Source organism: Daktulosphaira vitifoliae, unplaced genomic scaffold, assembly GCF_025091365.1.
Source record: "Daktulosphaira vitifoliae isolate Bord-2020 unplaced genomic scaffold, ASM2509136v1 Scaffold_4, whole genome shotgun sequence".
NCBI lineage: Eukaryota > Metazoa > Arthropoda > Insecta > Hemiptera > Phylloxeridae > Daktulosphaira > Daktulosphaira vitifoliae.
This window is the reverse complement of record NW_026099575.1, coordinates 8215455-8228856: the sequence shown is the minus strand read 5'-3', so window position 1 is coordinate 8228856 and position 13402 is coordinate 8215455. Positions and strand designations below refer to the sequence as shown.

Sequence of the window (13402 nt, the reverse complement as noted above, 5' to 3'; positions counted from 1 at the left end):
AATACTCAATTAAAATTTCTGTAGTTAAGGCATTGATTATAAATGTTATAAAGATTATAATAAATAGTTAATTTAATAATTGTTTAAAATATTGATATCATTATTTTGTAAGTCTATCTTTATAAAAATAGTGCAATAGTTTCTATACTTATAATTAGCTAATATTATTTCCTAAGAAAATTTATTAGCTTCAATAAGAGACTGGAAAGCTTGATTTTTCTATATTAGATTTTCATTATTAATATATGTAGTTTTAATTTTATATTACCACCAAAATTTTCTTTAAGATATTTTAGCTATATAATATAAATTGTATTTTTGTATACTAATTTATTTGAAAAATTCAACAGAAAAATGACATAAGCACTTTTTTTATTAAGAAAATTTATGAATTTTTGATATTATTAATATTAAATCAAATAAACGTTAAATTTTTATTGGTTACGAAATAGAAATAACGCTAAAACTATAATATAAAAGTCAAAAATAACTTACGTAAGAAAAAAATATGTTCAAAACTTGAAAAAAATGATTGTTTTATTGATTTATTAACACTTTTAATGTAATATTCTTTCCGTCTAAAAAATCATAAAAATACTGACTGTATTGATACACTACCTAAAACGCTTTTATAATATTCTAATTAAAAAATATAGTATTTTTATTTTTTACAATACTAATAATGTTAAACAAATTGTGAATATATATATAATTCTGATAAGGTTGATCTCATTAGTAAATTAGAAACCATAAAAAAAGTTTTTTTTACTTTTGAAAATTTAAATTGGTAATAATAGGAATATAGAATATATCAAGTGATTAATAGGACTTAAAGCACTAGATAATAGGCAATTAAAATGTGTGATATATGTTTAAGAATTATTAAATGGGCTAAAAAAAACGGTTCAGAATTCTTAAAAAGCATTGGTGTAATTGTTCTTACATTTCACTTAAGATACAACCACCTTTTGCTCTACCTTTTGCATAAAAAAATAAATATTATATAAATATTCCTGTGTGCTCCTCCTATTAGATCATGTAACCACTTTCCAAACATTGATTTTTTTAACAATAATATAAATAATGTAAAATAAATTTTATATAATCATTATATATAAAAATATTCTTAATGTACTTATTATATACTTTTTTGTGGTTTAATTTTAATTGTATTTTTATCGCTTTATTAATTAATTCGATATGTAATTTTTACCCTATGAAATGTTGAAATAAATGTTTTATAATACGTCATTAATAGAACTTAATTCACTAGATAATATGCAATTAAATTATGGAATATATGTTTAAGAATTATTAAATGGATTAATAAAATAGTTTAGAATTCTTACAAAGTATTGATTTAAATGTTCCTACATTTAAATAATGATACAACCCTCCTTTTGATATGTCTTTTACAAGTATTATTTAAATAGATCTATGTGCTCTTCTTATTAGTTCATAACCTTTTTCTGACACATCAATTTCTTTAATGATAATATATATAATGAAAAACAAATTTTATATAAACGTTTTGTATAAAAATCTTCTTAATGTACTTATTATTTAGAATTTTTATGGTCTAATTTTAATTGTAATTTTATCGCTATATTTATTAATTTGATATATAATTTTTACCCTACAAAATGTTGAAATATATATGTTTTAAAGTAATCATTAAAGATTTTTAATGAATTAATAAGAATGATTGGATTAAAAAAATATTTAAACAACAATAATTTTTAAATATGGTATTATAATAAGTTTAAAAATGTATTTTACAATAAACTCTATAGTTTCATTTAAATGTTTAGAATATTATTTCAAAAACTACACTCGTTGACTATTAACATATTCAAGTAAAAAATAAATAATTATTCCACTACCAAACTTATAACCAATGACAAAAAATAAAGTTTGTATATGTATACATATGAAAAACACTCAACACAGCAATGTCGCTGCACAATGGTGGCGTGGTATAGTTGATAACTAGTATAGATGATATCTGACAGTGATTAAAATCACTATCATAAAAAACGCTTTGATGCAATTCTGTAGATAGTTTTTAATTTTAAGAAATTGGTTGATTATACTAAAAGCATTATTATACTAAAAGCAATCTTTATTCCTAATTAGTAGATGATTTATTAGTATAATTTATGAATAGATATCTATTAAAGCAATTCAACGTAGTATGAAATTGATATTTAATAATTTGATATTGTAATTTTTACGGAGATATTATAAAAATTTAAAGGGCTTGATCCAATACTTTTCAATAAAAAATATTTTTTATTTATAACAAAGTTATGAGTTTTATACACTAGACTACAATGAACTTTCACCAGAAACAATAATATATTTTTCTAAATCAACTTTTTGCGATGTTTTCAAATGTGCAATTAGACTTTTTTTATCACTTCTAAGTTTTAATGTTAATATTATTATTATTATTAAAACGATCTACTTAATAGAGCATATTATAAAATTTGATTATAATTGTAAAAATCCATTGTTTATTCAGGAAAAATTAACAATAATTTTTTTTAGAAATGATTTATATAGCAACATGTTACCAAAAAATGTAGAATATTATAGTCAAATAGTAGCACACACAAATAGAGTAGAATAATTATTAAATTACAAAATAAAAGGATATAATTTTGTAGTATCATCAAGTGTGTTTCGTCAATAATTACGAATTTTAATAATTTTACGTATCGCTGAAAAAAGTAAGTCAAGTGAGTGCAGAGAAAATAAATGATAGTCACAAAAAAATACCTTCTCAGCTATGCATCGAAGCTAAAATCTAAAATATAGTTAAATAATTTTAATATGAATAAGAAAGTTTTTCTCACAAGGGGCGACTACAGTGATCTTTATTGAAGTTATTGAATCTAAAAGAGATAAAAATCAAAAGAGTTGAAAATTTATTCTAATTTAAAAAGAATTAAGAAAAATTGCAAAAAATTCCTTACTATACGCGAGTTGGAACCTTGTACCCCAAGCACGTGAGACACAAGTGTTACCAATTCAGCAATCGTATGTCGCTTTGCTTAACTGAAAAAAATCGTACGTTTTTCTTTAATTTTGATGTCCGTTTTCACCACAAAGTCCGGAGGTCAATTTTTTTTTTCCAAAATAAAATATATTACATAAGCTTTAATTTAAGGTATATATAAAAGTATCAGTCTTTCCGGAACATTTTCAAAAGTTAAGTTGAAAAAGTTCTACCTTCTATACGCATTTTTAAAGGTTTGAAACCTCCTGTATAAAGGGAAATGGTCCGATTTAAAAAAAAAACGGTAGCACAGTGGGATCGAGGCACAGTGTGGACGAGGCATAGATGGGACAAGTATAGATGATATCTGACAGTGATTAAAATCACTATCATAAGAAACGCTTCGATGCAAATCTGTAGATAGTGTTTCATAAAAATATATCTTCTCAGCTTTGCATCGAAGCTAAAACTTAAAATATAGTAAAATAATTTTAATACGAATAAGAAATTTCTTCTTACAAGGGGCGACTAAAATGATGGGATCCTTGATCTTTATTGAAGTTATTGAATCTAAATGAGATAAAAATCAAACGAGTTAAAAATTTATACTAACTTAAAAAGAATTAAAAAATATTGCAAAAAAATTCATTGCCTTACGTGGGTCAGGAACTCGTACCCCAAGCGTGTAAGATATAAGTTTTACCATCTCGGCAACCGTATGTCGCTACAATCGATTGAAAAAATTGGCTATTTAAGCTAGTTTAAATTTCAAAGTTATTTTTCTCGACTTAAAAGAAGCAAACAAATTTAAATCAGTTTAACTTTCTATGCTATATTAATTTTAATTTATATAATATTTATAAAAATTTGTACTCCCCTTATCAGGTATTTTAAAATAAAATAAAATACAAAATCCAGAATTTTAACACAAAAATAGCAAAATTTTGAATACGGTAGTCATTTTTACCATGAAGACAAATCCAGAGGTCAAATTTTTTTTTTTCAAATTAAAGTATATTACATAAGCTTTAATTTAAGATAAATATAAAAGTGTCAGTCTTTCCGGATCATTTTCAAAAGTTAAGTTGAAAATATCTTAGTAACAATACGCATGTTTAAAGTTTTGACGCCTCTTGTTAAAGGGATATGATCCGATTTACAAAAAAAGTGTGCCAGATGTAAGGGGTATATAAATATTTATTATAAAAAAATAATATTAATCCATACATTTTTCCAAAAGTTATATAAAATATAAAATCGAGAATTTTTTCACGGATCGTACGTTTTTCTTTAACTTTGATGTCCGTTTTCACCACCAAGGCAAGTTCAGAGGTCAAATTTTTTTTTTTTAAATCAAAGTATATTACGTAAGCTTTTATTTAAGATATATATAAAAGTGTCAATCATTCCGAACCATTTTCAAAAGTTAAGTTGAAAAAGTTCAGCTTTCTATACGCATTTTAAAAGGTTTGCACCCCCCTTGTATAAAGGGAAAAGGTCCGATTTAAAAAAAAAATATGTCGAATGAAAGAAGTATATGTAAAGTACTTATTATTAAAAAATATCAAAATATTAAAAATTGATTCATGCATTTTTTAAAAAGTTATAGCACATAATGTTAAAAAATGTAAAATATAATATCAAGAATTTTTTCAAAAAAAATAGCATATTTTTGCATACGGTAGTCATTTTCACCATGAAGACAAGTCCAGAGGTCAATTTTTTTTTTTCAAATTAAAGTATATTACATTAGCTTTAATTTAAGATATATATAAAAGTGTCAGTCTTTCCGAACCATTTTCAAAAGTTAAGTTGAAAAAGTTCAGCTTTCTATACGCATTTTAAAAGGTTTGCACCCCCCTTGTATAAAGGGAAAAGGTCCGATTTAAAAAAAAAATATGTCGAATGAAAGAAGTATATATAAAGTATTTATTATTAAAAAATATTCAAAAGTTATGTTGAAAAAGTTAATTTTTTGTGAAAAAGTTGTCATTTTGAATCTCTTTCTGTGTAAAGATAAAGGATCAAATGTTTACAAAAATATATCAAATGACAGGTAAATATCTAAGGTATCTATAAAAAAAAAAAATTGTATTGATTCGGTCATTTTTAAAAAAGTTATGGCAGTTTTAAGTAAAAAAAAAATTGAAAAAATGTCTAAAATTAGGGATTTTTAAAAATGTAATTTTTTGGGGGATTTTCCCCATTTACGAAGAATGAGGGAATTTTTTTTCAATTTTTGAGGGTAATGTTTTCGACTAGATATGATTTGTGATCTTTTGACGTATTGCTCATCAAAATTGATACAGCGAGAGCTGAGATTGAACGTTCACAGTCACAAAAAAAAATTAAAAAAAAAAACACATTATAGTAAAATTAATACCTTCTCAGCTTCGCATCAAACCTAAAACAAAAAAATTCAAAATATTTTAAAGAACATTTAACTTATTAATAAATTATTGCGTAAAAACTAAGCATATATACCAAGTGCCTGTAGCCATCAAATATACTAATATATTGTAAAATATCTTACGTTTCTAACTGCCATGATATTTAAAAAAGACACAACATTCTTGTGAGTAAAAAAAACTACAAGACAATTGAAAATATTTAACATTTAATATTTTTTCTGTAGAAATAATATTCTACAGTTAATTGTTATAAACAGGACGCTTTATATTCGTCATGAGCGATAACTATCACCACCTCCTATAATGCGCGCGTTAAGTGATTATTTTTGGATATATTTATAGATTGCTAACTTAATATTATTTTCAATTGAAATCCATACAAAAAACAATATTAACATTATTATTATATAAACGTTGATTATCAAATATTATTTTGACGTTCTAAGAACCATGTTTATTAGATGATTTTATAAAAATGAAATACATACATTTAATAAAAGTTAACTGAACACCAATTTTGTACATAATAAGTTTAAACAATTTTTTAGCATTAAATGAATGTTAAAAAATTTTAGTTAGTATTATCACTTAAAATTAACATTTATAATACGTTTCAAAACTTAAAATGTTTAGTGGGGTATAAATGAAACGCATATAAATTAATCATTTTTGCACTCAAATATAAACTAACATTTGCTGCCTTTAAATTATGAAAAATATATTATTATTATTTTTATTTACAGAAAAATGTAAAAACAGTTTATTTGATCTTAAATTAGTCAAAAGTTATTATAATTCTTCAATTATTTTTTTGTTTTTCATAATATAAAAAGTCCACGTATGACAAAAATTATATTTCAATGATTTTTTTCTCTTCTGCATATTTATATTAGATTTTCACTCATATATTTTTGTAATTTTCTTCGACATGATTTCAATTAGTTATGCATTGTTTTTAATTAGTTTAGCTAAAAACTGTATGTGTGTGCAAATTGATATGAACAATATAACAATTGATATTGCAAAAGAACATATACATTACCATGAGAAATTGTTACCTTTGAAACTAAATAATGGTACTGTGTATACTAGTGCTAAAGTTGCAATCAAAAACTCCAAAGAAATCTATCTAAATGACGACATTGACAAACCTGTACCTTTGGATGAAGAATATTTAGGTTCAGCTCCTCGTTTATTTTACCGTACGCCTGTTGTTGGAAGAACCTTACAACAAATTACGGAACATGCTATACAAGAATTTAATGATCCAATGGAAGCCATAGTTTGGCTTAGAAATGTAATTGAAAGCATGGGAATTACAATGTTAGTTCAATATTGTGTATTTACAGCATATACGATAGATCGCATACCAAAAGAACACGATAAGTTTAGTCATCATTTTAATGAGGCCTCAACATTTTTCAATTTTCTATCAGAAAAATTTCGAGATTATCGTTTACGTAGAGAACCGATCGATCAGATAATTTTAATTTTTAATGCATATAACCAATCACCAAAACTGGAAGCAGATAAACAAAAATTCATTAAACTTAGCATAGGTTTTTTAAAGCGTTTTAAAGGCTGTACATTTTTGGTAAAGATGATAGACACTACAATTTTAAAAAAACTGTTTTATAATATTAGAACATGTAACATAACTAAATTAAAAGCTACAAATGCAGATTTAATATATTTTTATAACATACTGCTAGATACATTCTATTCTTACATAGAATGTAATGCAAAAATCTTAAAAGGTAAACAGTAAAAGTAAAAGTTATATTGTAATATGTTAAAATAAAACACTGTTATTGTTCGTAAGAAAATACTTCCAATTTGACTAAAAGTAATTTTTTTTCATAAACAGATTAAAAAAATAATATTAAATTAAAATGCTAAGATATCTTAAGTGATTGATTTATTATATATTTTTGTGGATGAAAATTTTAAAAAAATAATAAAATAAAATTATAATATTTATGAATATCTAAAAGCTGTATCTTTTTTTTTTTTCATCTAGAATTTCTTTCATGATTGACGATATATTATGAAATAAAAGTAAGTTTAGGTTAACTTTACAGTTTTACTTAAGTTGAGAAGCTCAACTGTATGTTACAAAGCTATAATTTTTTTTTTTTAGTTACTGAGGAATAGTTTATTTACCTAAATTAAAATTTCTGTAGTTAAGTCATTGATTATAAATGCTATAGAGTTTATAATAAATAGTTAATTAAATAATAATTTACAAATATTGTTAGCTTTAATTTGTAAAATATAAAAAAAAAAAATGTATTAGTTTCAACATGATACTGAAATAATTAATTTACTATATTTGATTGCTATAATAAATATTTGTTCATATATTATACTTCTAAATCATAAAACTTATATTAGGATATAAATATAGAAATAAGAGATTAGACTTTTCTTAAAATTTTTCATATTTTCTATTGACTAATTTTTCAAAACAATGGATGTTTATTTTATATAATTTTGAAATCATTTTGTTTGTACTATGTTAATCATCTTTTTAATATTATTATGTCTTATTAGTTATAAATGAATAAAAAAGTATTTTTCTCAAATCGTTTCTCAAAACAAAATTTTTGATTTTTAGATTGAAACTGATTAATCCAAATTTATAAAAGAATAACAATATTGTGCTCATACTATTAAAAATATATTTTATATTTCTTCGAAAATATAAAAACGTGTGTTCACATAAAATTGACAATGTAAACATGAAAATATTGCAGTTTAGCCAGAATAAAAAAGAATCTATAAAGTTAAAATTAATTTTTTTTAAATTTAAAATAATATGTCCATTTTATATCCCTTATGAGTCTGTTCTATATGTTTTAAATTGTAAGGCAATTAAAATATTAAAAATTTTACTGTTATCTAATTTTTAAAAAAATTTGATAAAACGATCAACTAGTTTTAAATTAATTTTTTTGTTCTTGTTTATCTTGAACTATTACTTTTTTTTGTGTAATGTGAAGTTATCTTATGGTCAATTATGGCTTGAAAGTTTTTTGTATTAGGAAGAACCGGGTTATTGGAAAATGTATTATTGTTCTTAGTATATTTAACAGTTTTTGCTATTATTATTCGATTGGAAAGTTCTAGTTCTGATATTAAATGCAAGTTTGAAATAAAAACTTATACATTTATAAAATATAATCCCATTTACAATTATCTCAATTGTTTACAAATACCCATACTTCATCTTTATATGATTGATATTGTTTTTGAATTTAAAACATAAAGTTAATGTTTAAATTGTTACATCAATGTCATATATCATAAATTTGTCTTAAAATTTTAATCCATAATTACTAAAATATTTTTCTAATTTATACGATTAGCTTTTTAAAGTAAAGCATTTAACTATGACTGAAAACGACCTGTTTTCTTGTTATAGTATTAAGTTTTTGATATTATCTTTAAAATATGTTTCATATCAATCCAAATTTAGTATTGTATATGGAGAAGAGCATCTATCCTAAAAAGTATAAATTAAATTCCGTTAACTTGTTGGCCGCTAGATCGAGCTAGTATTATATCATGATAATAATGTAATTAGTAGTTGAGAAAAATGTTGAAAAAATGAATTTGATGATTCTCTGGTTAAGAAATGACAGTGATAATATTTTAGCCATTAAAAAATAGTTATTTTATTAAAAACTAAATTTTTTTACTAATTAAATACTTTTTTTTAAAAAAAATGTTTATAAAAAAAAAATATCTTTTGATATTCTACCTATAGAAGTTATAAATTCAATGTTGAAAATACGTATATTATTTATTTTAATAGGTAATTATTATTAAAGTAATTACACATATTTTATTTGTAGTTTTTTAACAGTACATTTGCTAAATTAATTAATTGGTAGAAGTGTATATTAAGTTATACTTGTTAACAGTTAAACGTATTCATTTAAAAAAAATATATATCAATTATTTTATTTAGTTTTAAGTCAAAATATTTAGTAGAGTGTTTTCTATGCATTAAAATAATTAATGTTTAATTTTTGTATGTTGAATGTAAAAACGTCACAAAACTGCCAGCTACTAACTAGAGGTTAATTAATTTTACTTTTATTAAATTTTTAACTAGTTGATGGCACGACTTGATTATATGTCAATTTTTAAAGTTAAACCATGCAATTTTCATCGATTGTCCAAAAAAAATTCGTGATATTTTTGAAATCACCAATTCCATTTATATTAAACGTTAACAAGTAAAATCTATGTTTTAATCTAACCCATCCAGATGGTAGATTCTATCTCTTAGGTTCTACCGGTTTTTCATTGACTAACTTAAATAATGCGTGTATGCAACATAATTTAGAATATACTTAAAAATAAGTCATCGACTGATATCGTTAATAATATTGTATACTGTGATACATATGCCATGTAACATATTATAATTCAAGTAAAATGAACGGTATTACAATAGACGTGAAATATTTTCCATCCTAGGTATGATTTTTTATAAAAGATTGTCTGTTTTACTATTATGTAATGCAGCTGAGTAGATGTATACAACGCCGCTGCTACTTATGTTACTACAGTTAGTAGAAACTCACGCTCGATTCTGTTGTAGCAACTGAGATCCGGTAGCCGGTTTGTGTCATTGTGTATGCAAATTTGAGACTACTAGTGGACACCTCCACTACACCACCACAGCCATTCTTTTTGAATCGGTTTTTGTAAGAACTGTAATAATTCACTTAGGGTTTTTGTACGACCGTTTATTTATTTATTTTTATGATCATTGTTCGTCCTTTCTAGAGTCTTCTGAACATTTGTATTCTTATCGCCGATCAACTTAAAAGAATTTGCTTGCGTACTTAGCAATGCACATCAATAGCGGAATAGTCAGTTACCACAGAGGCGATAGCTTTAATATTTATCTCAAAAATAAAGCGATGAGAAATAAATAGAAAGGTCTTAATATTATTTTATGATATTATTAAGAAAAATGTCTGATTTTAACCAGATAAGTACATACATATTAAAATTAAGACTCATTAAAATCATCGCATTTTTCATCAAAGTAGATATTATTTAATATGAGTTGGTTGCATTTGAATATTTGTGTATATTTTGAATATACTAATAATAGAATTAATTATTTTTTTTTTTATGATCATTAGTGATTTTTGTACATTGCATATAAATGCGATGTAGATTATTTTTACTACTGCAAAAAGTTTGCATTTGTAAATATTTTTATTAAAAAAAACTATCCAAACAAACCAAATTACAATACGTCTTGTTTTTACGTATTATTTAGTATTTCTTTCGTTAAAGTTGTCAGTTACTTATTGATAAAAATTTCAATTAGTCTGTTAAATTTATATTTTATTAATGATTTTGTTGTTGTTTTACTATTTCATAAGATTTCCAACCCCAGATGTGTAGTTTTGTACTTTTTTTTAATTAAAGGGTTTGTGTTTATGTTGAGCTTTAAGTGAAATCTAGTACAGTGTAAAATAGCAATTTTTTTGATATTTTGGGTATTTTAATATTTGCGTAGGTTTTGTACATATATTTATATTTATTTAAGTAAACTATGTTAATTTTATAATTGAGATAATTTCATTATTTAAAATTATAATATTTAAGTTGAAATTACACCTAGTAGCGTTTGCAATCGACATAATAATATGTTGGTTTGAAACGCCGCTAACTGTAAGAACACCTGTATATGATAACTATTGCCTAACCTACGCATGGCTATAATTGTTGTACCATTGTTATTTTATAGTAGTAATTACCGACCAAATGGACTTGTTCTCATCAAACAAAAAATAATAATAGGTAGTAAAATTCTCTTCTGTATCCCTGCAATAAAACATAGCGTTATTGACTTTGTCAAAAATCGTTGACATTTGTATAATTTTTTATGACATCATCAGAGCCGTAAAATTCAACAAAGGATGAGTGAGAAGGTATTTTTTTTCGTCCTAAAAAATAAATATTTTTTAATGGTATGCAATAACTATTAAATATGATATTTAATGCACAATTAATAGCTGTAACATAATCATAAACGTTTACTAACTCAAAAAATCATTAAACATAAATGATTAAAAATGTCTGTAAATAAACATCAAATATCTTCGATGTATTGTGTAATACATTGTTTATAACATATCATAAAAAATTGCATAAAATTTAGTTTTTTATAAAAATTGTATAAAATGTTCAGAAACTGCTTTCATTCATAAGTGATGAAATTTAATTGTTTTAAAAACGTGTTCTATTTAAAATTATGTTACTTAATTAAAATCATCAATAATATTAGAGCATAATACAATTTTTTTCAAAACAATCAACTTATTCCATTTTATTTTAAAAATGAATATGTATTACCTCTCTTAACAGTCTCACTTTAGGAACTGGTTAAAGTAAGTAAAGAAATAAGAATAACCCTTTGGATCACGGTCGGTAACGTATTATTACGAACACTGTTGCAAAACATTTTTAAAGGGATAAAAAAAAGAGGCCTGTTATCTTGATCACGGTTGATAATACGAAGGTTATAAAGTCACCGTTGAAGATAAAATAAATATAAATTTAATATATAAATCTTTAATAACGTTAAATTGATACTAGTGATGTGCAAATTCCCAGGAATTTTATGATGGGAAAATCCCTTGGGAAAATTTCCGGAACATTCCTTATACCGGGAATTTATCGGGAATATTATAATTTTATTAAATTTTGTTCATATTTATTAATTTTGTTTCAATATTTAACTAAACTTATAGCTGTAAATGGTCCATGGCCTATATTTTATACACAAAAATATTATTGGAGAAAAGTAAGACAATTGTGTAATAATTAGTAGAATTATTCTAAAAATATTTCATTTGATTAGGATTTAGGTACCTATAAATTTATCAATATAATGAAATTATGTACTAAAGGTTCAGTTGTTGATGCAAAGAATTGACTATAAGTAATTATTTAAACTGCTTGTATATATTTACATTAAACTAAATATGAAATTTTATGTTGAAACATTAGGAATTTTAAATATTTTATAACTAATTATAATTTTTGATTCTGTTATACTTTTCACTGTTTATATTTCAAATTAACTGTATGCTATGAATTATTTTATAGGCATCATAGTCTATGATGCCTATAAAATGCTTAAACAAGTTACCAAATTTAATACGTTATTTTTTGTTCACATTTTCCAGGTTTTTCAAAAGTAATTAAAGCAAAGGATAACTTTATTAACATAAATGTTTACTTATAAATGTAAATAACAACAAGATAACTTATTTCTTTTTGTTTTAAATACTCATTAAAGAAATCATTGTCACTGTCACTAGGACACCACTCTTCATCGTCGGACGAATTTAAACCATCAATTGACATTGAATTTTCATCTGACACAATTGATATATTAAGTGTATTTTTATCCATTTCATTAGGTTCACGGGGTTCGCCTTCATAATTAACATAAGTAACTTTTTTATTCTATTCTATATTTTGTCTCCAATAATGGGCAACAAAAGTTATTTTTGAAGCATTTGATGTTGTTAAACGGTTCCTTTTTTTGTGTGAATATTTGAGAATGTGCTAAATGAACGTTCAGTGGCTGCTAATGTAGCAGGAATAATTAATATTTTTTTTGCAATAATACATAAATGAGTACTTGAACAAAAACTCTTCCAACATATTAAAGAACTTATTTTCTCCACACATTTCCAAATAAAATTATTGCTTCATATATCTTGTCGAGATCTGTAATTTGCTATATCAGCTATTATTTGAGCACCATCCATTTTAAGAGAATCAGTCATATTATTTTGTATAGATATCATTTGATCAATAAACTCAATAGCTTTTAATACTTCTGAATTTGATAAATTACACCCTTGAGTTTTGGGATCCAACAAAGATGCAGCTAAGTGTAGAGGTTTAATAGTATTTAAATGTCTTTCTTTAAACTTATTCAGTA

General features: G+C 23.8%; 1 long non-coding RNA gene across 4 annotated transcripts; it reads right to left on the bottom strand.

The window, feature by feature from the left end:
* Positions 1 to 2562: 2562 nt before the first annotated feature.
* Positions 2563 to 5972, bottom strand: LOC126904494 (uncharacterized). Of its 4 annotated transcripts, XR_007703759.1 has the most exons (7): positions 5535 to 5640; positions 5385 to 5405; positions 3659 to 3788; positions 3521 to 3571; positions 2979 to 3060; positions 2782 to 2897; positions 2563 to 2723 (listed from the first exon to the last, which is right to left on the bottom strand). It is a non-coding gene; the product is annotated as an uncharacterized LOC126904494 (long non-coding RNA). The 4 variants fall into 4 exon arrangements; XR_007703758.1 differs by lacking the exon at positions 5535 to 5640 and adding an exon at positions 5901 to 5972 and having other exon boundaries at positions 2563 to 2897; XR_007703757.1 differs by having other exon boundaries at positions 2563 to 2897.
* Positions 5973 to 13402: the final 7430 nt, after the last annotated feature.